The sequence below is a fragment of the Lepisosteus platostomus genome, chromosome 5 (genome assembly GCF_059453375.1).
Source record: "Lepisosteus platostomus isolate fLepPlt1 chromosome 5, fLepPlt1.hap1, whole genome shotgun sequence".
Taxonomy (NCBI): domain Eukaryota; kingdom Metazoa; phylum Chordata; class Actinopteri; order Semionotiformes; family Lepisosteidae; genus Lepisosteus; species Lepisosteus platostomus.
The window spans coordinates 64623310-64651197 of NC_142615.1; the positions used below are offsets into that span (position 1 = coordinate 64623310).

General features: G+C 41.8%; 1 long non-coding RNA gene and 2 other non-coding genes across 5 annotated transcripts in view; all 3 read right to left on the reverse strand.

The window, feature by feature from the left end:
- Positions 1-14076: 14076 nt before the first annotated feature.
- trnai-uau (transfer RNA isoleucine (anticodon UAU)) lies at positions 14077-14170 on the reverse strand. Its single transcript has 2 exons — positions 14133-14170; positions 14077-14112 (listed from the first exon to the last, which is right to left on the reverse strand). It is a non-coding gene; the product is annotated as a tRNA-Ile (tRNA).
- A 1755-nt stretch (positions 14171-15925) lies between these two features.
- trnaa-ugc (transfer RNA alanine (anticodon UGC)) lies at positions 15926-15997 on the reverse strand. Its single transcript has one exon. It is a non-coding gene; the product is annotated as a tRNA-Ala (tRNA).
- Positions 15998-18364: 2367 nt separating this feature from the next.
- Positions 18365-27888, reverse strand: part of LOC148671272 (uncharacterized) — a 170859-nt gene continuing 161335 nt past the window's right edge. The window contains exons 1-4 of one of the 3 annotated variants that reach the window (XR_015936664.1): positions 21511-21601; positions 19780-19880; positions 19529-19698; positions 18365-18882 (exon numbers count right to left, since the gene is read on the reverse strand). This is a non-coding gene — a long non-coding RNA (uncharacterized LOC148671272). Of the gene's footprint in view, positions 18883-19528; positions 19699-19779; positions 19928-21510; positions 21602-27888 lie in introns of those variants that run through there. The other 2 variants (XR_015936662.1, XR_015936663.1) reach the window with 2 other exon arrangements.

The following is a 27888-nucleotide window of genomic DNA, read 5'->3' on the forward strand; positions in this document are numbered from 1 at the left end:
ATAATGAAACCATGTTTCCTGTATGTTTTCTTTAAAGTACCGAGACCAGCCATATACTGTATGTTTATGTTCCAAAATTAATATCGTTTATGGCCTTCACATGCGTTGCAGTATGCTCCTATTCTTTTTATGCTCAGCTACTAAGATTTCCCTTCAGTGGTAAAATTAGATATGAATATTCAATACTTAAACGGGCACAGTTAAGACATTAAATATACATATACATACTGTATACAGTACAGTTTTCATACGGTAATATGTTTATGTTCCTAAATCAATCTCTTTTATGAGCATGTGAAAGGCATGGTGAATCGATTCTAAAAAATTACTGTACTTTGCATGATTGGAAACAAATGCGTGATTGCGAAAAGCTGTGGTGTTACTTTTACAAAGACGGTCAATGAAAAAAAGAATGTTGACCAGGGCAATACTTTGAGTTTACACTTACAGCTTGTCCAAGGTCATTCATTATTAATACTATTAGTAATATCTTCGTTAAAGACTTTGATGGCCACAGCTCAAACATGAGAGGTTGAGCTTTATTAGCTCCACCTTGCGGAAATTCCGGATACTATTATTTTGCTTGTCGTATTATAGGAGAATTTACGGTAACTAGCGGTATTTACCAGTAACTCGCGGTATTTACTGGTAGCTTGCAGTAGACTGCGTACAGCTTACCGCAAAATAATGCGGTATCGCCCGCTCATTTTGAATGGCTGCATCTGTACAAGCACTTGGAATCTGTCCAAGCCATACTTTGTCAGGCATTTTGTTTTACTTCAACGGGCATAAAAACTCCCTTGCTTTTAACAGGGCGTTTCATAATTTCTAACTACGAAAATGATTTAAAATGCGACACTTATCATTCAACTAGAGCTCAAAATATCACAAGGATACTCAAGAGCACAGCAAAGACTGTATTAAAAGATACTTGTATGAGATACATGAGAATCCAGGCTTTTTTATCAATGCTTTCTTTTCCGTATACCAGATTTTATGGAACCACTTCAGAAGGGTGTCAGCGAGTCATTCCAGGAATCGGTACTTTAAAGGAAAAATACACACCAGTATTCCATTTCTACCTAACGATTTTAAGCATCGAAGTACTTAACTAGTGTGTGAAATAGCGTGTGAAAAAGTGGTAGTTTTAAGCTTTTCTGCTAATATAATATGGAATCGCGTATCTAAAGAATTTAATAATGATATGATTATATTCGTGTACTGCGACAGGGCTGTGTAGGGCTGTTTCGCCTTTCTCTTCATGTGACTTCCCTTGTAGCCTACTGGTCTACGTGCCTGATTACCAACTCACGGGTTGTGTGTTCAAATCCAGCTGGTGCTGGACTTTTCTTTTAACAAACATTTCTTCGAAAAAATAGAATAGCGATGTTGTGGACAATCAATTGACTTTTATATTTCAAAATATCACAACATGATCGATTCTAAGTCATTTTTGATAACAATGAATAGTCACCTTCTTCCCTTCTGACAATGGTCCCTGCTTCTGCTTCCTGCTTCTGTTGTGTGTGTGTAATAGAGTAAATTTTTATAGAGAAATGGAGGCTGGACAGTATGCGTTACAATATAAACATTTATATTGATTTAAATCGTGTTTTGATTTAAATCGCAAACGTGTGTTTAATTATATGTGTTTTTTTATCATAATCAGGCTAATGCAACATAAATTGATACAGTATCTTTGTCTTCTAAGTATCTTAATAAACTTTCAGCATAGCTTTCTACCCGTTTAGATTTATATTTCTTGGGATTTTGGGATCAAACGTGGAAGGATTAGATTGTAATCGTTTTTAGTTTTCAAATACGTTTTAGAAAAGTGTAATCTATACCTGCCCAGACTGTACGCCTTCCTATACACCGCCTTTCATTCCTGTCCTGCTCTTCCCCGCGCACCCCAGCCGGGCGCTCTTCGGCCTCTGCCCGGGACGAATGTATATTTTGATATTTACACCCGGCGCGGCACCGAGGGAGAGCCTGCATTTATTACTTAGTTTTTAAAATTAGTCAAGCAATATGAAGCATCTCCTTTTACTTTTAAGTCCCTTAAATACGTTGAGCACAGCTTTCTCACCACTTAAGATTGCTTTTTGATACCATCCTTACACAAAGCAGAAACTTTCACATGACATACAGTACAAGTGGAAAGATTACAGATTTTAATCGTCTTTAATTTTGTTACGTTATACGTTTTAGGAACGTTTCATCTAAACAAACACCACAAAACTATTCTCGATTGTATTTCTGAATGTTATGTTACACCTACAGTAGTTCACTGCTTTAAATACATCGAATTAAGAAAGTTAGGTTTAGCACTTTAGATCTTTTTTTCTGAACCAGGTAAAATCTGATCATGTTTCTCTATAACAATAATAAAAAACTTTAATTCACATATCACCTTTAAAAGTGGTAGTACTATATTTTTGTATTATATTCCCTATTAATCAAACTCTAAGAGTATGTATCGGCTTGTCCCCTCCTCCCGCCCCTCTCTGTGTACAGTAGAGCCTCCTGTCCAGCCAGCACATGTCCAAAGACATTCACAACAGTGACATATCATAAAACGTTTGCACGTATAGTTAAATTATTAGTTGTTTTTCAGGAAGTTAAAAAAAACACTTGAATTACTTATCCAGTCTCTCGAAATAAAGTTATTTTTCAAGCAATGCAACAAACGTCGGGTAATGTGTTTTTTTTAATCCAACATTGACAGCCACATCTTAAATCTTGTCAGTCAGGTCTTTTTTCTCTATTTGAATTGTGGCTTACACATCGCACGACTTTAAAAGCTAGAAAGACAGGTTATGATTCACATTAGCTGGCGAGCCTTGTTAACAACAAAACAGACAATACCCATGGAGGGGGAGGTCAAGCCAGAGAGAGAGTTTTTTACCCTCTGTCTAAAAACCCAAATAACCCGGGGCAGAGACTCCGGGGGGATCATTGCGTGGTACAGAGCGGAGCTCAGTCAATTCTTATGGAATGTGTTTTCTTTCTTCTTTTTTTCAGCATGGAATAAACCTCTTACTTGATTCATGGATGCCCGGTTCCGCCAGGGATTCAAAACATTTTTTTTTAATTGGGTATCAAAGGGAATAGGCAGTAAAACCCTGTTCATGCACAAACTGTGGCATGTTACATTGATTTGGGTGTCTCCTCTTGCCAGAAAGCTCTAAATTGCATTTTGAGTGCGGTTTTTGACTTTTTTTAAATTGCATTTTGGGCGCGGACAGCACATACAAGGGTTAATGAACTGCGCCAAGAAATTTAAAATATTATTCTTTAGGTGTGAGGGTAGGAGTGGACCGCAGCAGGCATAATCAGCAAACCAGGAAAACAAAGAACAGGACAGGTGAGACGTGTATCCAGAAAGCGAGTGATCAGAAAAAGGAAATGGTGTTACGCACAGGTTTTTGACCCAATTGTTTTAACTTGCTAATGCATCAGACACATTTCCTGGCGTATTGTGTTTTAAATAAAATAGGAGTGTCTTTCCCTGGTATTAGCTCATCGGTATGGTGTAAGTTTTATCTGTACCATACCATACAGTATATAGGTACAGAATTCAAGCTGCACCACTGTATCGCTTTGGTAAGGAGACAGACAATGACCAAAATCACGAAGACTCTCTCACACCAAATAATGAAGATGAAAAGAAACGGGAAGTCAACACGGGACATTGTACAGCAGTTGGCTTCGATGGACATCTTCGTTTCTGAAAGCACAGTGAGACGGCATTATGAAGGGGAGAGGAGGCAAAGAGAATCTAAACCGAGGACGATTCAAAGGTAAATAAATTTCTAAAAATACCTTTCTTGCATGTAAATACAACTACGCACATTATTTTTAAAACTAACTGTTGATCTCTTTTTTTTCAAGTCCTATTGTGCGAGCTATCGACAAACTAAATGATGAAAATGATGAGCTACCGGTGATGCAAGTCCAAAGACGGCTATGGGCTGACCTCGGTGCGACCATTAGCCCGACATCGATAAGAAGAGTACGCAGGAGGCTTGGATGGAGATACAGAAAAACCAACACATGCCCCATGATAAGGCTAAAAAACAAAGAGGAAAGACTCAAGCAAGCGCTCCAATGGACTGAACAGCGGGAGGCATTTCAGGATGTCCTTTTCACCGACGAAACAACAGTGGCTCTTGAACAGTTTTCAACAATGGCATTTTGCAAAAAGGGGAGATATGTGGACAAGCCAAAGCCCAAACATCCACTGAAGGTTCACGTCTGGGGGGGTATATCTAGAAGAGGCCCAGGACCACTTCTTATTTTCAAAGGAATTATGGACCGTGTATTCTTCGAGGAAGTCGTGGTCACACACCATGCTGCCCCATATATCAGGGAGCAGTCTGGATCAAGGCACCGTCTCTTTCAAGACAACGATCCGAAACACACAGCAGCAAGGGCGAGGCTTGTAGCAGAAGGAGTGAACTGGGTGAAAACTCCAGCCGAATCCCCAGATCTAAATCCGATAGAGATGGTTTGAAAGACTACGTTCAGAAAACTGCTAAGCCCGTCACAAAGCAGGAACTGATCGATGCGATCTATAAATTCTGGGAGGAAGAACTGACCGAACAAAATTGTAACAATTTTATTAACAGGCTGTTTCGTGTTCTTCCTAGGATTGTTGACCGGGGTGGGGGACATTCGGGAATGTAAGTCTGAGAAAGACAGTCTCACGTTTGTGGACAGTCTGTCCACAAACAAAACATGTAAAAAAAAAAATACTTTTTGACAATGAAAACCGGTGTGTGTGTCTCTCTCTGCTGAATGTCCCTCTCACTCTCTGCTGAATGAATAAAAGCATTTTATTAAAAACGCGTTTGCGTTTGTCTGGTATTTACTTTGGTCACTTTTAACTGTTTTTCGATCTACTGTATTGCTTTGAGATGCCACTTTTAAAGGTGATATGTAAAATAAAGTTTTTTATTATTGTTATAGGGAAACATGATCAGATTTTCCCTGGTTCAGAAAAAAAGATCTCAAGTGCTACACATAACTTTATTAATTCGATGTATTTAAAGCAGTGAACTACTGTAGGTGTAACATAACATTCAGAAATACAATCGAGAATAGTTTTGTGGTGTTTGTTTAGATGAAACGTTCCTAAAACGTATAACGTAACAAAATTAAAGACGATTAAAATCTGTAATCTTTCCACTTGTACTGTATGTCATCGGAAAGTTTCTGCTTTGTGTAAGGATGGTATTGAAAAGCAATCTTAAGTGGTGAGAAAGCTGTGCTCAATGTATTTAAGGGATTTAAAAGTAAAAGGAGATGCTTCATATTGCTTGACTAATTTTAAAAACTAAGTTATAAATGCAGGCTCTCCCTCGGTGCCGCGCCGGGTGTAAATATCAAAATATACATTCGTCCCGGGCAGAGGCCGAAGAGCGCCCGGCTGGGGTGCGCGGGGAAGAGCAGGACAGGAATGAAAGGCGGTGTATAGGAAGGCGTACAGTCTGGGCAGGTATAGATTACACTTTTCTAAAACGTATTTAAAAAATAAAAACGATTACAATCTAATCCTTCCACGTTTGATCCCAAAATCCCAAGAAATATAAATTTAAACGGGTAGAAAGCTATGCTGAAAGTTTATTAAGATACTTAAAAGACAAAGATACTGTATCAATTTATGTTGCATTAGCCTGATTATGATAAAAAAAACACATAGAATTAAACACGCGTTTGCGATTTAAATCAAAACACGATTTAAATCAATATAAATGTTTATATTGTAACACATACTGTCCAGCCTCCATTTCTCTATAAAAATTTACTGTATTACACACACACACAATAGAAGCAGGAAGCAGAAGCAGGGACCGTTGTCAGAAGGGAAGAAGGTGACTATTCATTGTTATCAAAAATGACTTAGAATTGATCATGTTGTGATATTTTGAAATATAAAAGTCAATTGATTGTCCATAGCATCGCTATTCTATTTTTTCAAAGAACTGTTTGTTAAAAGAGGAGTCCAGCACCAACTGGACTTGAACACACAACCCATGAGTTGGTAGTCAGGCACATAAACCAGTAGGCTACAAGGGAAGTCACATGAAGAGGGAGGCGAAACAGCCTTACACAGCCCTGTCGCAGTACACGAATATAATCATATCGTTATTAAATTCTTTTGATATGCGATTCCATATTATATTCCCTATTAATCAAATTCTAAAAGTATGCTTGTTGACTCCGGTATCTCTTTAGTTAAAGACTTCGATGCTTAAAATGTTTAGGGAGAAATGGAATACTGGTGTGTATTTTTTACTTTAAAGTACCAAGACCAGCCATATACTGTATGTTTATGTTCCAAAATTAATATCGTTTATGGCCTTCACACGCGTTACAGTATGCTCCTATTCTTTTTATGCTCAGCTACTAATATTTCCCTTCAGTGGTAAAATTCAATATCTACAACGGGCACAGTAAAGACATTTACTGTACTGTAAGTCTTTCTACGACAGACCAACGGACCACGAGTGCCCCTGTCGGTCGACCAATCACGTACCGCTGTACCCCGCGTCATCTTGCGCCACGATGCGCGACTCCGTAGCCAATTACCTCCGGTACGTGTCTGTACCACGCACTTTGAATGGCTGCATCTGTAGCGGTTTCTGGCCTCGGCCCAAAACGTCCACCCCCACCCTCTCCATAGGAGCCCCTACCTGGTGTTGTTGGAGAGGGGACCTTTCTGCGCCATGCACACCGCACACGTTCGGCAGTACCGCTCCACGTCCCAGTGGCAAAGACCCCAATAAAAATGGCCTCGGACACGCTGCAGGTTTTTTTACAGCCGAAATGCCCCACGCCCGGCTGGCCGTGCACCGCTCGGAGCACCGCCCCGCGGAGCGACCGAGGCACCACCAGCTGTTACTGTATCTTGCCACTTGGGGGTGGCTGCCACCCCCGGCGCAGCACCCCATCCTTTACCTCCAAGGCCTCCCACACTCCCTTGATGGACTTTGGGTGAGGGGCGAGCTCCTCTTGCATAGGCCGCGCTCCTGCTGCCTTCCAGCGGAGCACCGGCCCCACATCTGGATCAGCTGCACCACGTCTGACAGACCCACCCCCAGCGGCCCCTCCAGGGCTGTGGCCACAGCGCTCGACTCCACCACGGTGCGGACGGCCCCCTCACACTGCTCCCGCTGGGCGCAGTAGCAGCAGTCCGCGGCCTCACAGGGGCGCCGCGAGAGAGCGTCGGCATTGAGATGGCGAGATCCGGCACAGTGTACGACAGTGAAGTCGTACTCCTGCAAGACCTCTATCCATCTCACCATCTGCACCTCCGGCTCCTTAAAGTGGAGCAGCCAGGTGAGGGACGCATGGACGCATGGTCGGTCCTCAACCGGAACCGGGTCCCGAACAGGTACGGCCTGAAGTGGCGGACCGCCGCCATCACCGCCAGCAGCTCTCGACGGGTTCCGCTCAGCCTTATTCAAAGCCCGACTCTAGTAGGCAACTACCCGCTCCCCATCTGGCCCCTCCTGTGCCAACACCGCGCCCACCTCCGAGACACTCACGTCGGTAACTAGGATATACTGTAACCACGGATCGGGGTAGTCTAGCACGGGGGCCCCCACCAGAGCTTCACATAACCGACTGAAAGCCATCTCGCAGTCCGAGTCAAAACGGCGGCCCTTGTCTGTGAGGCAGTGCAGCGGGGGAGAGATGCTGGTAAAATCCCGGACGAACCTCAGATAATACAAAGCCAACCCCAGAAAGCTGCACAGCTCTGCGACGGTGCGGGGAGTCGGCCATCCCCTCACTGCAGCAACCTTACCTGGGTCTGTAGCCACCCCTTGCGGTCCAACAACATGTCCCAGGAAGGTTCCTTCCCGCCGCAGGAGCTTTCACTTGTGGTGGTTGAGCCTCAGGCCAGCACGGCGGATGCAGGCCAGCACTGCCTGGAGGTTCGCCAAGGCCTGGTCAAAACCCTGGGCATGAACCAGCAGGTCGTCCAGATACAGCACGGGTTCCACGGGACCGATGCCAGCACCCTCTCCATCAGCCTCTTGAAAATCGCTGGGGCATTGCACAGGCCAACGGGAATGACAGTAAAGTGCAAGAGGCCCTGGCAGATGGAAAAGGCCATCTTCGAGCGAGCAGTACCTGCCAGTAGCCGGTGGTCCAGGGAGCTGAAGCAGGTCGACCCGGTGATCCAAGGCGTCGTCTATCCTCGGCATTGGGTAGGAATCCTTCCGGGTGACCTCGTTCAGTTTGCGGTAGTTAACGCAGAACCTCCACAAGAGTCGTCTTTTTTTTGGACCAGTACAGCCGGCGTCGTGGGCTCGCGGAGGGCTCAATCACCCCTGCTGCGCCCATCTCCCAGATCTTTTCCTTGGTGGTGGTCCGCTTGATGTGAGCCATGCGTCCAGGTGGGATGTGGATGGCCCGAGCGTCGCCAGTCTCGATGTCGTGTTGAACCAGGGCAGTGCGGGTGCAGTCCTCATCTCTTGCCACAAAGAGGTCCTCGTTTTGGGCGAGTAGCACCTGGAGCCGCTGCCACTTGTCCGGATCAAGGCCCTTGCAGCTTCGCTGGTAGAGGTCCTCAACGGAGCATCTCGCTTCCACGCAACGCTTGGCCCCCGCCGCCTTGTCTGGCCCCCGGGTGACTCAGGGGCAGGAACCGGCACGCCTGCACTCCGGCTCGCAGGCTCAGTCCGCCCCCGCGACTGCTGCTGCTGCTCTCTACCTGCTCCGCGGTACTATGAGTGCCTAGGTGCTCTTCCTCCTCACCATTGGGCGAGGGCATTACAATACTTACGAGGAAGACATCGCTCTCTCCGACCCCCGACATCGTGTCCCGAAACACCATGCTGGAAGCCGACGTGTGCTGTGATTCCTTTACGGAGCAGAAATGACCACCGAGGAGCCAAGAGATCATTTCAGCATTTCTCGTCTGAACAGAAAACACAAACAACCAATCCGGAATGACTTGCTTTTGACACTTTTCAAAGCGTTCTTTGTGCACGATGACTGCGCCGCCTAGCAGATACAAATGGGTTGTACAACTTTGAACTAGCAAATGTAAGAGGGCTAAGCCCTGTAGTGTGCTCTCACGAGGCACCAGTTCTGTAGGGTTTGGGCATTTACTGGGACAATTATTAATTGTAGCAGTAAATCACGAAATTGATTCTTTTAATGGCCTTAGAGTCCAACCATGCGATATAACTCAAACAATGCACACACAGGTACTAATACACGAGGATACATTTATTAATACATAGAATATGCATGTAAACCTAACAGATCTTATCGAGAGGGTATCAGAATACAAAAGGTATATATTCAATCAGTAACGAAGAGTTACACATATTAAGAGACCATACGTTGAGTATATCATTCATTTAGACCGTTTCGGAAATGAACTTGGTTATAACTTCTACATTGGATACTCAAAACAAGTACATAACTCTTAAGAACTAAATTGATATCAACTGGTTGGGATAACAATTGAATTCTCGAGCTGTAATATATTGAAGTTGAATACTCATCCAATCTCTGGGGAATCAGATCTCCTGCGGGCTTTCTGGCTCCGTGCCAGGCTGTGCTGTGCGGCTTGCGATGGTGCGCTGCTGATGCTCACTGACCAACTAGTTAGGCTTTAACTAGCAAAGTTTGTGCACAGGAGAAAGATGACTGTGGGTCCCAGCAAGTCAGGAAGAAGACCGGTTCGTTCCTGATGAAGCGCTAGTTCTGAATAGTGATTCAGCTGTCCAAAGTTCTGACCTGTTCACGAGGCTTGCTGCTGATGCTAACCTCGGGTGGATCCTCTGGTTACACTCTGGCAACCTCCACTCTAGACTCTTAGAACAGAGGAAAGTTCTGGCACTCGGACACACTGGCCGTTCCATGGTTGTCTGGGCTGAGTCTCAGGATGGTCAGAAGGCGCGCTGCGAGAATGTCCTGCCCTTGGGAGCCTTTCTGCTCCTGGGCCATCCTGCCCTGGAATTGTCTCACACCCCTGGAATTCTCCTTTGAATTCTCTTTAGAAAAGTCCTTTGAATAGTCTTGGAGCTCTGTGTTGCCTGTTTTTACCTGGAGGAACTCATTCATTGGTTGAAAGTTTCATGGGCATCAGAGACCCACGTGGGTTACTCGGCCCTACCACTCCCTGATTGGTTGATCAAGGTGAGATATGAGTCACTTACTCCTGACACCTAGGAATGCAGTCCAGATGTCCATCTGGCACTCCCTAGACAGATAGGCGCCAATGGATGACCATTGATCATGATAGCCAGGCTTAGCTAAGTGCCATGAGAGAGATGGGACCTCATTTGGGAAAGAACAGCAACACTTTATTCTGACTTATTAACAAGCATTGCCACTACAACGCGACTCCCAGAACGCCAGCCGAACAAGTCTCCACAACCGAAGCGCTGTGTCTCTTTTCAGCTGGCAATAAACCTTTCCTCGATCCTTTGCAGACTTGTAAAACTGTTCATGATCAGAATAAAAAACGCTCACGCTAATACACAAGCACCCGTGTCTCGCAAAAACTGACAAATAAACAGACGGAAAAGCCGCACTGCACGTGTGAACAGGGGAATAAGCGAGCGAGCGGGGATAGGGCGCCTCCTGCGCTTAAAAGCTTAAAAGCTTGGTATTCCCAGGCAGTCTCCTGACCATCCTAAAACTCAGCCCGGACAACCACGTAACAGCCAGTGTGTCCGAGTGCCTGAACTTTGCTTTGTTCTAAGAGTCGAGAGCAGAGGTCGCCACGAGTAACCAAAGGATCCACCCAAGGTTAGCATCAGCAACAAGCCTCGTGAACAGATCGGAACTATGTACAGCTTAATCATTATTCAGAACTAGCACTTCATCAGGAATGAACCGGTCCTCTTCCTGACTTGCTGGGTCCCACAGTCATCTTTTCTCCTGTGCACAACTGTGCTAGTTAAAGCCAACACTAACTAGCTGGTCTTCAGAGAGCATCAGCAGCGCACCGTCGCAAGCCGCACAGCACAGCCTGGCATGGAGCCAGAGAGCGCGGATTGGACAGCAACAGCCTGCAACTGTTTCTTTGTGCCCGCAGGAGATCTGAATCCCCAGAAATTGGATGAGTATTAAACTTCACTGCATTACTGCTCGAGAATTCAATTGTTATCCCAACCAGTTGATATCAATTTAATTCCTAAGTGTTATGTACTTGTTTTGAATATCTAATGTAGAAGTTGTAACCAAGTTCAATTACGAAACGGTCTAAATGAATGATATACCGAACATATGTTCTCTTGATATGTGTAACTCTTCGTAACTGACTGAATTTACACCTTTTGTATTCTGATAACCCTCACGATAAGATCTGTTAGGTTTACATGCATTTTATGTATTAATAAATGTATCCTCATGTTCTAGTACCTGAAAAGAATCATTTTGGGATTTACTGCTACAATTAATAATTGTCCCAGTAAATGCCCAAACCCTACAGAACTGGTGCCTTCAGAGAGCACATTACAGAGGTTAGAATTTGACCTCCACCTAAACTTATCTGAATAACATTATATACAGATGCAGCCACTCAGAACACACAGTATTTCCTCCAGTAAAAGTTGTGCGGTGCCTTATGCAATTCAATGGCCAAAGACGATCTATAGGTTGCACTTAGATGTTAGTGAAACAATTACTTCTTTATTCTGTTTCTCTACTGTGCATGTTTGAATCCACTTAATATTGAATATTAATATGGAATTTTACAACTAAGACTAAATTTTGGTACCTGAAAATAAAAACAGAAGTACTGTATATCACAATTTTGTTTTGATTTGAACCAATGTTTGCATCTCAATAATCCATTCATCCTTGAAAGAAGCAAAGATAGATGTGTTTTGAATCTCACCATGATCCTGTTCTCAATCCAAAAGAAAGGTTTAATGTGATCCCACTAGAACAAAAGTCAATTTCCATCTGAAATGATGTCCCTTCAAACAATTTGTAATATCTCTAGAAGTTTATACAGTAGAAGCCTGGTTAATTGCTTAAATTTAAACTAATCAGGACTATGGGAATGAGATTTGATTTTGAACTGGGATTTAAATAAATAGGAACACTTCACTACATTGTGCTTTTTGTATTATGAATCTGGCTGAAAGAAAGGTGTTTTTTATTTTCTTTAATCAAAAAGTGAAAATTTGTCATTCACTTAGACGTCCAACAAAAGCCGGTGAAAGGTGAAGAGCCTCCTGTTCTGAATTCTCCTCACATTTTCTGGACTTGTAGACTCCTCACTCTTCCTAAAAGTGCTGCAGATAAAGGTAGTTGTCGGGAGTTCAGTTCAGTGGTAGAGCACATGCTACTCATGTATGAGGCTGTTTCCATTCACCGGGGTCATCACCCTGGATTTCTTCCTAAACGCGATATCTTTCCTTACTCGTGTGCCTTCCCTCATGTGTGAATTTCACATACACATTTATCTGTTTTATAGAGATTCTATTTTAAATCAGTTAAAAGGAAAGAATCACTAATTAACATGTAGTAAAACACATCTATCTAATTGACAAAAAGGGTGATGTATTACTAGTAGTGGAGCTGAGCTCTCAGTAGTGCAGTTGAGGTTGTTAAATAAATTATTATGTTTTTAAACTACTATACTAAGCACTGGCATGGTGGTGTGTGCAATCCTACCCAACCTTTCTATCGACTGTATGAATCTTTCCACACATTCGCCTGTTTCACCACCATTATCATTAGACTATAGCCACTAATATGAGAATACTGTTCTGAAAGACTGTCTTAAACAATAACGTTGAAAAGGGTAATGATAACAGTTTCTTCATTAAGGTAACCATACATTTGCCTGTATAGTACAAAATATTATCTGTATCTGCAAATCCCCAATATTATCTCATGAGAAACACAAGTGTAGAGTCAAATCAAATTAAATAATACAACAAATCTATTCAATTAACACCCAGATGTGACAGAACACATTTAAGACTTACACCCCTTTAAATATGTATTTCCTTAATTTCAGTTCTCTCCACCAGGATACCTGGAAATTCCCAAAAGCATAATACAGCTACTAAAGTACTAATGTTAAAGATAACATTAAACATTATTATTAAGATATCACACTTTTATTAATAAAATATGTATTGATAAAATTCCTTGTGAATAATTGTAGTGTCTGGAAAGCAATTTTAGTTAAATATAAAAATAATTTTCAAACAAGTGGTGCATCAGTTCATTACTTAATGACGATATTATTTCCACTACATTCAGGACAGTTCCAATGTAATCTATTGTTTCGCTTAGTCTGCTACTTCAGTAACATCTAATGGGCAGCAGCTGTTATTTTAGGTTTGTTGCAATTGAGAACAGGTTCAGTACAGAGCTGCTGAAAAATTTCAGAGGCCAAGTTTGTTGCAACTGACCCGTTGTAGCTACCAATCAGCAACAAGGAGAAACAAAACATCAGTTTTGCCTTTTTTAAAAAAAAGGGAAACAGAGTAGTAGTTATTGAGGTCATTTCAGGTACAATGTAAGAACTAAAATTAACTAGTCCCACAGTAATGCGTGGGGTCCTATTAACAGAAAAAAAATAGTTGTAACCCGAAAACACAACAAACACAAAACGAGAAGTCTTCCGGGAACCTCGGTAAATCCCTGTAGTTGTCTAACAACTATAAAAAAACAACCAAATGCAACAACTTCAAAAGAAAAAGAACATTTAAAAACAAATCTGGGGAACAACAAAAACATAATCTAATGCAAGAGCTTTATCAAGTCCAGTGCTCCTCTCGTCTCAGTAGACCTCTCTCATATATTTGTGTACAGGTCAACTGGAGGTACACAGCTGATGGTACTTTAAGTAGGGAGCTGCGTCAGCATGGGTGGGCTTCAAAGGAAAAAGTATAGGTTTATTCCATGCTGAAAAGAGAAGGAAACACAATGTTTCAGCTGTGGAGCCTTCTTTGATTGTGACTCGAAGTAAACCTTTAAAAGTAAGGTTTTACCTTTACTTATTCGTTTGATGTTAATTTATCTCCATCAGATACCTAAGAGTATCTAAACTCGACAGTTGCTTTCAGTAGCTAAAGACACTGCTCCAGGTGAGGCTTGAACTCACAACCTCGGCGTGACTCCGCTGTGCACTGCTGTATAAGTACCGCGCGCTGACCGATTGCGCCACTGGAGCTATGCAAAATATGCTCCTCATACAGACTGACGTTGCACAAACAGGGTGAAAACAGTTTCGGTTGTGGATCCATCTCCTCATGGGGAAAAGCAACAGTAAAATAGCAAGGAAAATACAAGAAAAGAAACTGAAAGAATTGTGCTAACAGCAAAGGGGGACGGAGGGAGGTGGTTGGACAAGTAAATTAACCCGGCGGATTTTTTGTAGCGAAATTTTCAAGTCGCCTCCTTTACACGCAATTGCAGCCCCGACACTGAAAGAAGCATGAGAAATGGCTTCAATTTCAATGTGAAGCGCAGTACAGGCTCGATGGCTTCACATCTCCCATCAATCAAATAAAATTGCAGTAAAGCGATCTAAATATGACTCTTAAGTACTGGGAAAGATGATTATTTTGAGCGTGCCTCCCAGGGTCTGCTACGAGGCTGAAGTTGGCTTCTTATTCGCGTTTTTCGTTCCACCTTAAATGGTGCTGCTGTGATATCTCTTCTTGTGCCGAAGAGCAGTCATACCTGACCCGTCTGGAATGACCACTGAGACTTTATCCAGAAGCGACGGCACCACTCCCAGTAGAATGAGTGAGAAATACAGCATGACATGGGTAGTTAAGGGGCTCCCATAATCCATCTTTCCTCACATTACTGATTTTTTTCAATAGCATTTTGACCTTTTTTCACATTCAGATTTTTTTCACATTTAATAAAATCTTTTAATCAACAACATTAAGAAAACAAATGGAACATTTTTTGGAACAATAATTTTAAAAAAAACTTTCAATGCCTTGGTTGTATACGTGTGCACACCCTTTATAAAGGGAATTGCAGCAGTGATGAAATTTAAAGAGCATTTCTGTAGAGAAAACAGCATTTTTTCTGCCTTGATGTTAAGCTTAGGGAGCCTGTCTTTTAGAAATTCTATTTCTAAAGACCTTGCACAGCCTCCCGACAGACTAACAAATATTTTTTGGAGAAATTGGCTCACACACTGGAAGACACTAACGTTTATCTACGTTAGAATATGTGAATAACAGTTTAACAGAAAAAGTTTGTAATTGTGATTTTGTTAAAATTCAATAAATCGTCTATCAACAGTAAGAAATTATTAAGAAATTGTTTTATTTCATAAACTATAAGACAATTAAGAGAGTTTATAGGTCATATCCATCACTTATGTTCTTTTAACTCTAGCGTTCAGGACCCAAACCCAGGTGCGGACGGTTGTGTTTCTTGAATCTCTTGTAATCATCAAGAGTCGATGTGTAGTCCTTCAGTACTTTCTCGAGTTGTGCCATGGATATTTTATACGATCAATACTTGTCATGCTCTTTTGCATTTACCTTAACAAACGGAAAAAGTTCAAAGTGTGTTTATGGCTGTGCTTCACATTTACACGAGAGCAGTACAGGACACGGAGTGAGGAGTTCATGAAGCTTTCAGTTTAGTGCGGTTCAGAAGGAGGATTCGCTCGCTGAATCATCTCTCAAAAAATCCCGGGTGAGATTCAACAGGTGTTTTCTGCAACAGCCACGACAAGTGTGAAGCAATCTCTGGATTTCCTGAATTTGAACTAAATTATTAGTTCAAATAATTTTAGATTAAACAGAACTAAATGAGGTACATTTAAAACAGCAGCGCAACTCTGCAGCACGTCGAGTGTGCCTGCATTTAGTTGTGTAAACCTGGCTCTCTCTGAACACGAGCAAAGAGTTCTCACTCAACAGAAGATTGCGATGTGAGTACTATAACATAAAGCACCTGGAGATGCCAGGGATTGAACCCGGGACCTCATACATGCAAAGCATGTGCTCTACCACTGAGCTACATCCCCTATGAAAAATTTTATGGAACAGACTTAGAGATGTGCAAATGCTCACTGATCACAATCCACCACTCACGAAGAATGCCTGCAGTTTCCCAGTTTCGCGTTTCTTCTACTACAGAGTAAATTCATAGGAATGAAGAAATAAGGAAGGAAAAATAATCGCATCGAAGCTTCAAGAGACTGGGCACAAATTAATCTGTTATTTTTGTATCCAGTTACATGGGCGACGGTGGTTGATTCCCAGACGGGGGAGTGCTTTTTTTCTACCTTCTTACTCGACTGTCTTTCAATTCTATTTTATTTGAAAGCTTTTTGCATCTTTTAAGTGCTCTTGATTAAACTATGCATTGAAAAACAGCAGTACTGATGATTTAACGTAAAAGGGTGAAACAACGTCCCGGCACAGGAATGGTAACAGGAAGGATCGTGTTCTTATTTAATATGTCCTTTTGAGATGTCTTGTCAATGCACACAGGCGGTAGAGCTGAATAATTTACTTTTAGTGGTGTTTTTAAACAAAGATGGAACACGTTCTTTCTATACCAGGAAGAAAGGAGCAGACTTTACCTTTAAGAGGCAAAAATGACACCTTATCAAAGCTAATATTAATTAAAATGACATCACAACAAAAGAGTGGAGCCTTGAGTGAATAAAGCCTTGAGTTTTCATTGGACGTCTGTGTCTCCATAACTTTGTAGGTGAGAGAGAGGATTGTGATAATTTGCAGGTGCTTCTCGGAAGTGCGTTGGTGGTACAGGCGCCTTCCAAATAATTGAGTCGTGTTTGAATCCCAGCCAGTACAAACCCAAATCTTTTCAAGATAATTTGTGGTCCGCTAACACATCTTTGGAAACACTACAACAGGTAACACCCTGTGTGAAACACCATGAACATCTGTTAAAGCCTGAGTTTTACATACTCTCACATAAATAAACGTTAGTGTTTTCCGGTGTGTGAGCCAATTTCTCCAAAAAATATTTGTTAGTCTGTCGGGAGGCTGTGCAAGGTGTTAAGAAATATAATTTCTAAAAGACAGACTCTCTAAGCTTAACATCAAGGCAGAAAAAATGCTGTTTTCTCTACAGAAATGCTCTTTAAATTTCAGCATTGTTGCAACTCCCTTTATAAAGGGTGTGTACACGTATGGCATTGTACAACCAAGGCATTGAAAGTTTTTTTTTAATTATTGTTCCAAAAAATGTTCCATTTGTTTTCTTTTTAATGTTTTTGATTAAAAGATTTAATTAAATGTGAAAAAAATCTGAATGTGAAAAAAGGTCAAAATGCTATTGAGAAAAATCAGTAATGTGAGGAAAGATGGATTGTGGGAGCCCCTTAACTACCCATGTCATGCTGTATTTCTCACTCATTCTACTGGGAGTGGTGCCGTCGCTTCTGGATAAAGTCTGTCAGTGGTCATTCCAGACGGGTCAGGTAATGACTGCTCTTCCGCACAAGAGACACGTGACTTGCGAGGATCCCGACAGTGTCAACTTTCTTTCAGAGCCTGGATAACTCAGTCGGTAGAGCATCAAACTTTTAATCTGAGGGCCCAGGGTTCAAGTCCCTATTCGGGCGGTTGAACTGTTCTTAAGTCTATTGTGAATGTCATTCTAAATAGTCTTTTATCTTTCACTCTTCTAGCTGTACTGTGGTTATTTTAAATGTCCATTACCTGTATTTACAGTAGTGTATTTAGTGTTTCATTTCACAAACCAAAAATGTTCAAGTAGATCTTGTCACTCTACTCCACGTAATCATCTAAATTAAATCACAGTAGAGTACAGAACACGCAGTGAGGAGCTCACACAGTGAGTACTCTTGAATATGACAAGAGGAAAGGCACACTGCACATCAGTAGTATAAAGCGACACCTTTCGTCAAACTTTTGACAGGTACCACGCCCCCCTTTTCCAGCCAATGGTCGTCCGCGGTGTTTGGTTGTCCTGCCCCTTGCCATCCAATGGCGTGTTGTTATTTGTGCATGTCCCACCCCCTCAGGAGCCAATGGTGTGGGTCGGAACCCCCGCCTCCCCCCGGCCGGTCGGTCCGGCACCTCAGGGTCCCAAAGCCCCAAGGCGGCGCATCCCTCGCTTTAGGTGTGTGCAAGTGTGTATTGGTTTGGAAGGGGACCATGTCTGCCGCGGGGTTGAGTGCGCTCTATTATAACCCTAGGAAATCGGGTAGTTACGGCGGCGTGGGGAGTCTGTTGCAGGCCGCGAGATCCCGGGGTGTGAGCGGCGCCAGCCGCGGCCGGGTGGCCGAGTGGTTGTCCGGCTGCACAAGCCGTGTCTCCAAAGCAGCAGGGGTGCAAGCACACACACACTGACTGTGTAAAGTCTCACGGAAAGAATTCACAGGACAAACACCATGTGAAATGTGAACCGCTTTATTTCAACAGTGGGTTTTCAAACACCGAAACAGCGCAGCAGCACTTTTTACATATGTTACAGACTCCAGTTTGCAAGTATGTGAAATATGAACCGCTTTATTTCAACAGGGGGTTTTCAAACAGTGAAACAACGCAGCACACATGCGTTACCGGCTCCTGTTTGCATTCAACAATTAAATGTTGGTGCAGAAAAGTTTGCCTGCGTAATCAGCGGGATGGTGTTACCACAGGTTCTGTGCAAAACACGCTGTATTTTGGAATACACACTGTAGAACCCCCCAGGCTTCCTTTTCTGATCTGAAAACATCAGATCCGCAATAATTTCACTCAAGTTCTCGACATACACATCTATCTCTTTAACAAATTTAAGGACATTAGCATTCGACTCTTTGTTTTGCATATCAAGCTTTGTAGAGAGAAGTGTGTAAAGCACTCTTAGTAAGAATTCAGACGTATACATTCGAAATTCTTCATTCTTCGGACGATGGCACACCCGGGTCTGTAAAACAGAGTGAAATCTGTATTCACATTTTACATAGATCTTTTTTTTGCGTCTGTAAAAATAAGAATAGTGTTTCTTTTGCAACTCATCAAAAGTCACGTCTACTAATTTTCCATCCAGCTGTTCAACTGTGGTGTGTACATGCTCGTATGGGGAGCGGTCCTCAATTATATTTTTTAGCAACTGTTTTATGCGCCGCTCAGTGTCATTTGTAATGGTGTACGAACCCAGACACCGGGCGGTGTACAGAACAGCCGATAAAATTCGGGCTAAACTGAGAGACTTATAAATTTCTAAAGCGGCAAACGTCACGTCTTCAGACCCATCTGTGTAGCCGCCAGACAGGCATGTGTGACCCCGCTGCCCGGGATGGTCAATCAGACAGGCCGGGCAGTCATCAACCAGGACCCCCTTTAAACAGTGTTTGAAGATGCAATAAACTACTGCTTTCACAATCTGGGGCATAACATCGGGCTCATTAGGGACATAGGCATCAGCTTTATTAACATTTGTGCGAACACACTAGCATAGACACGAGACATTCACATGTGCCGGTAGGCTGAAGATTGACCCGTCCACATCCTCTTTATTCTATTAAAGGAAAAAGAAAAGGAAGGCTTAACAAAATAGACATGTTTTGTACCTAAAATATCGAGCATTTAACGCGCTTGTGAGCTAAGGTTTTTCATTAATATTTATCATTTGTAGCGTGGCATCATCGCTAGCACCCGGCAGTTCTTCAACATCTGGTACCCCAGCTGAACTCACACCCCCGCCGCTGTCACAGGGTGCAGAGGGTGGGGTCGGGTTTTGCTAAAAAGAAGATCAAGTATTAAAATGACATAGGCTAAGCACCGATACAAGCACGATCAGAAAAATATTTTAGCCGCCTACCTCTTCACTTTGCAGAGTAGCGGACCCCGTTGTTTCTTCACACAAAGAAGCCATCTCAGCACCTCTGCGGTGTCTGACAGCTCCAAGCACGCACTGCGACCCTGTCAGGCCGGAGCATTTAAGAATATGCGCCAATGGTGTAACACGCCTACATAACACAAGACATTTTTCAATTGGTTGTGATGACCCCCCCCGATTTATCGAGCGCGAAAAGTATTCACACATCTGTTTATAAGTTTTAAAGTATTAACACGCAACGCAAACACAAATGTTGTGTTTCCCCAGAAAATAAATTTTAAGTTTTCTCATTTACAAGCACACCATGTATTTCACGCAAAAATGTTCTTAACATTATTAAAAAATAAAACCTCAAAACGTCAAGCTTGTTTTGTGAACACGTCCCTATAAAGAACAAATAAGTTTTCTTATAGCGTTAATAAAAAACATTTTGTTTGATAATATTCTTAGCGGTCTGTTGGTGAATCAAACACAGACACCGCGGCACATTTACACCACGTTTAACAGCTATGAAATTTAGAAATCGTTGTATGTCTTAAAATAATATAGATTTTAACATTATAACGGTCTATATTCACTTATCAGTTTATAAGTTTTAAAGTATTAACACGCAACGCAAACACAAATGATGTGTTTCCCCAGAAAATAAATTTTAAACATGCAGGGGTTGGTCTTAAAGTTTTTAAAATAACGTAATAAGACACAGTTTATTTTTAATAACACATTCGCGCCACAGCTTTTTTGAAAGTTTGAGATAAATTTCCACACAGCGCAAGCGTAAAAGTCTTTAAGGTATTAACAGACAAAAAATGATGGGGTGTTGTTTTTCATACTTTAACGGATTGGTCCTAATGTTCTAAAATTGTTTCCCAGTAGAGATAATTTGTGATGTTGTTGGAGACGGTCGGTGTGTAGGGGTTACTTAAAGGCTCTGGAATGCAGAGTAGTGGGAGAAACCCCCAGGGAAAAGTTTACAAACATTTTAAATTCATGTAAAGTTTTCTAATTTACAAGCACACCATGTATTTCACGCAAAAATGTTCTTAACATTATTAAAAAATAAAACCTCAAAACGTCAAGCTTGGTTTGTGAACAAGTGCCTATAAAGAACAGATACATTTTCTTATAGCGTTAATAAAAAACATTTTGTTTGATAATATTCTTAGCGGTCTGTTGGTGAATCAAACACAGACACCGCGACACATTTTCACCACGTTTAACAGCTATGAAATTTAGACACCGTTGTATGTCTTAAAATAATATAGATTTTAACATTATAATGGACTAAAACGTTTTCTAAAATGTTTCTTAATTTCTACAGCCCAGTACGTGCACACCCAACGATACCGAAGATTAATGGTTTATGTGGGGGGGTTTCTTAGAAGAGTTTATCGGTTTGTGTATAAGTACCAGCGGTTTAACAGGCGAAGTTTTGGCTGCATTCCATTTCTTACAGTCTCACGTTATCGCCTAACTCGTCAGAATGGATCACGCCGATCAATTTCAACAGTCTGAAGATATTCTATTTACAGACTTAACACTGCTCGACTTGGTAGACGAAGGCCAGGACTCCACGAATTTCAGCGGTATGTATATCCGGCTTTTTGTGAGACAATTACAACATCACGGTGCATGTCTCATGTTTGATATAGTTACAAAACGTTGTATAATATTTGTATACTAGACAATATTGAATTATTATAATGGAATTACCAGGGAGTTGCTCCATAATGTGGTCGTGACTGTGTGTATCCATTCATTTCCATTAGCCCCAAAAACCACAGCTGTAAAAAGGCCAGTTACCGCACAGCCCAACACTGGTGAGTATTTACGACAATGTTTTGAATAACGCTTTACGACCATGTAAGTCTTAAAGACACCGGGGTATATACTCCACACCAAAACTCGTGTCTATTCCACAGACGCGGGCGAAGGGACAAGTAGCTACACATTTAAAAAACCTCGTTTGGGGTTTACAATCCCACCGCAAAACCTTGTGGAGACACATGCAGATGTTCACGCCATACCAGAGGGTGCGGGGCATATTATCAGATCGCCTGAGAGAAGAGGTCGGTATTATATAAAACATTCTTTTAGCATGGCCATTTAAACGTGTCTATAATAAAAACCCCCACCGTTTTTTGGTAATTTGCGGTGTTGAGTTCTTTCACTGATGGTATTTTCCCACTCCGTGTAGACCCCGGACCTTCAAAAAATAAACTGCGACGTGCCAACACGTTAACTGGGTCAACGAGCTCAAAACGTCCGAAATCAACAAGCAAAGGTTAATATAATTTAAGCGTGGTCAAGATGTGTTATGATCCACTTACGGCAAACGTTACTTCTTTTGTTAGGATGTTAATTCGATGAAAGATCCTACTTCGCGTAGTTTTCTGTTTGGGAGTGTTAAAAACCTTATTTTAAAACTGCTGATGTACCCCGGTAAAGCCAAATTTTTTTTGGAAGCGTTCGATGACGCTACTAAAAAACCTTTCGGTTAGTTGTTGGTGGATTTAAATGCCGACACCCCAGATGACTATCGCTTGCGAACAGGTCTTTTCCCCCCAGATGTACCCACGGCTTATGTATTTAAAAAATCTAAAAGTCGGTGATCTCGCAACCACAGACTCAGTCGAAAAAACATGTTCAGGGCGTTGTCATGTCGTTCGGAGAAACCTGACTCTCTTACATTTTCCTGTGAAAGCCAGCCCCAGTCAGCGGAAAGCTATTCTCTGCGGGGCTACAAATGATCTTGTACAGGCCATAGCTGAAATCGCCTTGAATACCTTGAAAGGGAACATACCGTTATCTGCTAAGCAGTTTGGGACCCTGAAGAGAAAGCGTAAGCTTATAAAGACTTTGAGTCGAAAGGGTCTTTCTCTTAAAAGAAAGAGACTCTTGGTGAACCAGTCCGGCGGTTTTATCTGGACCCTGTTGAGTATTGCAGTACCATTGATTACGGGGCTTCTACAACGTCAATATTGGAGCACGCTGAAAAAATGTACCTGGTACCTCAGAAACAGCTCGATCGACTCCGAGAGCGGTCTGGGTTCGAAAAAATAACAACCCGTCGGTTGGATGATGAAATGCGAGACATTCTTCAGAACTCGCATCTGGCCGAATATGAAAAAGTGAAATTGTACAGTCAGGTGTTACAACGGTATTTGACATTAGTACGCCAGGAGACTTCCGAAAAGGGGACTTTAACTGTTGTACTACCGGAAAATGCACCCGCCGAGCTATCACTCACGTTAGCACAACCGCCGACATCGAGCGACACTGACTTTGGGTATATTTTGGACAGTGTGTCTCAGCGGTTCCGGAGAAATGCCAAGATATTGTTAAAGACCATGGCCCGCAATTAACCATTAATAGCCTGGAATGAAAAAGGGGAATTTGTGTACAAGGGGGCACCCGTTGAGGGCTCTCACATGATTGGTCTTGTCAGGGCTGTCACGCAGCAGCAAGCAGTTGCGGTCGGTAAGAAGCCAAAAGGTTGGGATGTGTTCATGGAGGCTATGGCAGAAACCAATGTGCCGGGCACCTTGCTAGCCAAGGCTGGTAACCGAGAGGTACTTGAAAAACTCAAGGCTGCCCCGTTGGGGTGTGCAGCATCGGTTAAAACTTTAAAACAACCGGTAGAGATGTTGACGCCCGACCCGGTCTCTAAGATAACCGCAGAAAGGAGATGATCATTAATACCTAGACCCACATGGTTGACTTTGTAACATTTTTTCTGTGGGTATGTGTGTTTGTGATAAATGACTTGAAATGTATATTAAAAAGCGTGAGCAATGTAGTTAAAAATGTTTGTAATAAAATGGCTTGAATGTAACATGTATTAAAAAAAGCTTGAGCAATATAACCGCGAATGTATAATAAAAATATTGTATTGATTTTAAATAATATTTTCCGTTCTTTTTTAAATAATAACCACACAGACAATAAAATGTTTCGATTTCATTTTTATTTTAGACGGTCGATTAACATTTATGATGTAATGTAGTGTGCTCTCTGAGGGCACCAGTTCTGTAGGGTTTGGGCATTTACTGGGACAATTATTAATTGTAGCAGTAAATCACAAAATTGATTCTTTTGATGGCTTTAAAATCCAACCATGCAATATAACTCAAACAACGCACACAATAGGTACTAATACACAAGGATACATTTATTAATACATAGAATATGCATATAAACCTAACAGATCTTATCGAGAGGGTTATCAGAATACAAAAGGTATATATTCAGTCAGTTACAAAGTGTTACACATATCAAGAGGACATACGTTCAGTATATCATTCATTTAGACAGGTTCGTAATTGAACTTGGTTAAAACTTCTACATTAGATACTCAAAACAAGTACATAACTCTTAGGAATTAAATTGATATCAACTGGTTGGGATAACAATTGAATTCTCGAGCTGTAATGCAGTGAAGTTGAATACTCATCCAGTCTTTGGGGATTCAGATCTCCTGCGGGCACAAAGAAGCAGTTGCAGGCTTGTTGCTGTCCAATCCGCGCTCTCTGGCTCGGTGCCAGGCTGTGCTGTGCGGTTTGCGACGGTGCGCTGCTGATGCTCACTGACCGGCTAGTTAGTGTTGGCTTTAACTAGCACAGTTTGTGCACAGGAGAAAAGATGACTGTGGGTCCCAGCAAGTCAGGAAGAGGACCGGTTCGTTCCTGATGAAGAGCTAGTTCTGAATAGTGATTCAGCTGTCCACAGTTCCGACCTGTTCACGAGGCCTGCTGCTGGTGCTAACCTCGGGTGGATCCTCTGGTTACTCTCTGGCAACCTCCGCTCTAGACTCTTAGAACAAAGGACAGTTCTGGCACTCGGACACACTGGCCGTTCCGTGGTTGTCCGGGCTGAGTCTCAGGATGGTCAGGAGGCGCGCTGCGAGAATGTCCTGCCCTTGGGAGCCTTCTGCTCCTGGGCCGTCCTGCCCTGGAATTCTCCTTTGAATTCCCTTTAGAATTGTCCACAGAATTCTCCAGAAATCCCTCAGGCTCTCTGTGTTGCCTGTTTTTACCTGGAGGAACATCAGCTCATTCATTGGCTGAAAGTTCCATGGGCATCAGAGTCCCACGTGGGTTACTCGGCCCTACCAGTCCCTGATTGGTTGATCAAGGTGAGATATGAGTCATTTACTCCTGACACTTAGGAATGCAGTCCAGATGTCCATCTGGCACTCCCTAGACAGATAGGCGCCAATGGATGACCATTGATCATGATAGCCAGGCTTAGCTAAGTGCATCCCCCTTTGGGAGCTGTCCTAGGAAACCTTATCAAAGGAACCTTAAATCAGCCTGCATGAATAGTTTCCCTGTGGCTGCACCACAGAGATGAACAGAGATGGGACCATTTGGGAAAGCTCAGAACACTTAATTCTTTCTTATTAATAAGCCTCACCGCTACAATGACATGTTTTAAATTGGCGTAAACACCCGCATAATTGAACATTCCCAGTGGGCAGTGATTCGTCGAATATACGTATATTCTCATTGAAAATCTGGCTATACGTATATATACGTCGCCGCGACGTATAATCAACGTCGAATTGCAACCGTAAAATCGACGACATTAATAAACGCATATATGCACTCTGCACAGTGTACGAAGTAAATTATTTTCGCAGTAATTAATGTATTATATTTATTACTATATTTATTATACATAGTAAATAAATTAATTACTGCTAAAATAATTTACTTCGTACACTGTGCAGAGTGCCGTATACTCCTAGTTGCGGCACACACGATATATACAGTAAAAAGCCTCAGGCACTGTGTTAGATGTGTTTTCGACGTTATATATGCGTTTATTAATGTCGTCGATTTTACGGTTGCAATTCGACGTTGATTATACGTCGCGGCAATGTATATATACGTATAGCTGTATTTTCGACTAGAATATACGTATATTCGACGAATCACTGCCCACAGCTTGGCATACAAGGGTTTTGCGGAGGGGGTCTTGCCACCTGCCTGAAAAAAACAGTAAAATGTTTGAGTGCCTACAGAGTTTCTATTTTTATTTTCTTGAGAAAAGTTGATACCATTTCCTGGACACCCCGTCCCCCATCAGTGCGCGGAGCCCGGGGAAAACTCTGTAGGGGAGTGTCTGAAATTCTGAGGGGGGGGGTGATATTTTGGTTGAAACGGAGCTGTACGGTGCAGCTACCCAAATGAAATCTCGCAGCTATGCCATTGATTAGTGCTTCATGATAGAAGATAACGACTAGCAATCTGGTATTTGCGATGAAGTTCAGTTTCACATTTTTTGTCACTCTCGTGGTTTGTATTGCCTGGAGCGAAAAGTACCATAAGCGTTCATTTTTGCAGCTACATGGAGGTTCCGAATCGTTAAGAAAAAATTGTTGTAAAACCAACAGAAAGCACAGACTGCTATAACTAGTCCTAGTTATATAACGATTTTAAGTATAATGATAAACTACTGCAAGGAATCTGTCCACCTGAGCAAACAGGATCGTAATGTTGACGCTCAATAACGAGTGACTGTTAGTGTCAATTAGTGTTGTCTGACCATTGACAAACTACAACTATTTTTTTAGGGCGCAAGTTAAGTTAAGTAAATCCTTTTGCCCAAAACTGAAGGGGCGACACTCCTCCCTCACCCTGTGACGCCAGGCCTTTCCCCATCCTATTCCATAATGTCATTATACTGTATATAATACAACAGTGACTGATCCTTACTAATTATATGCGTTAAAATTGCACATCAGCTCATAGCAGGGGGCACATAGCCGCGATGTATTATCAATGTTAAATTTCAACCATAATATCGACAACATTAATAAACGCATACGTTGAGAAAATATCTAACCCAGCATATTTTCCAGTTATATACCACAATGCATTGCTAGTATTCGTTGGTCGCCATTTTGGCCACGTTTTTCAATCGTAGAAGAAGTCCACGAATATCTCAGCAATCCTCTTTTGACGAGTAAGTATAAATAATAATAATAATACCATCTGAACACAAACAGATCTTACTTAATATTATTTTGATTAAAATAGTATGTTAATAAGCAAAAAATGGCACATAAAAATAGTGTGAAGGGGAAGATTACACAAAATCGTTTTGCTGTTTCTCTAATTTGAGAATCAGAAAAAAAAGCACATGTTCAACGGGTCATTGAAAATAAGTATGTAACATGTACCACTAACAACGTCAATGCTAAACAACCCTTAATGTTATAGTACCCCATGGATTTGTAAAGTATGTGATGATAATTTTCTCTGATTCTCCTAAAAATATATGGATATTCTTAGAAATTAGAATTGCCTCAGCAAGATAACGATATGTTTTTATGGGAAAAAAATAATCGCGGTGTTATACTCCTTTCTGTGTGATTTCTGAAATAATGTTATTGTTCTAAATTTAACTAGGCCATGATACACGGGAAATACCTGCGTAGTGTGACCTTTCTTACTCACTACGCAGGTATTTCCCGCGATATGTTTTTATCGCAGTCATTTTGTTCTTTTAATCAAATTAGATTATATAAATGTAAACAGTAGAAAATCTCTGTTAAAATCCCAAAAATAAAACTGATGACAGGAATTGCGAGAAATTACCGAGCGTATGGTACGGTCTAAAACGTGCAACAGTGCTGTATGTAATTTATTTACACAGCTTTGCATACAGGGGTTTCGAGAGGGGGTCTTGCCACCTGCCTGAAAAAAATGTAATTATATGTTGATTTCTTTGAATGACAATATTTCTATTTTTATTTTCTTAAGAAAAGTTGATACCATTTCCTTTTATATTCCATCGTCGTTACAGTACCTTACATACAGCAGTCACTGTTTATTTACTGTTTATTTGCATGTGTTACAATTATCTGTAGGTGCACATCAGCACGCAGGGGACACACCAAATCAGACTTTATGTCAAAGGACTATTTATCCCGATGGAGGAAGCGACGTGCAGAGATAAATGCTCTTGCAGAATCCAGCAGTGATGATCAAGATGACAGTTTTCACATAGATGACACCAAGGACGAGAATGTGGAACAATCGTCTGGTGATATGGGTGCTTGTGTCAGTGATGACATTACACATC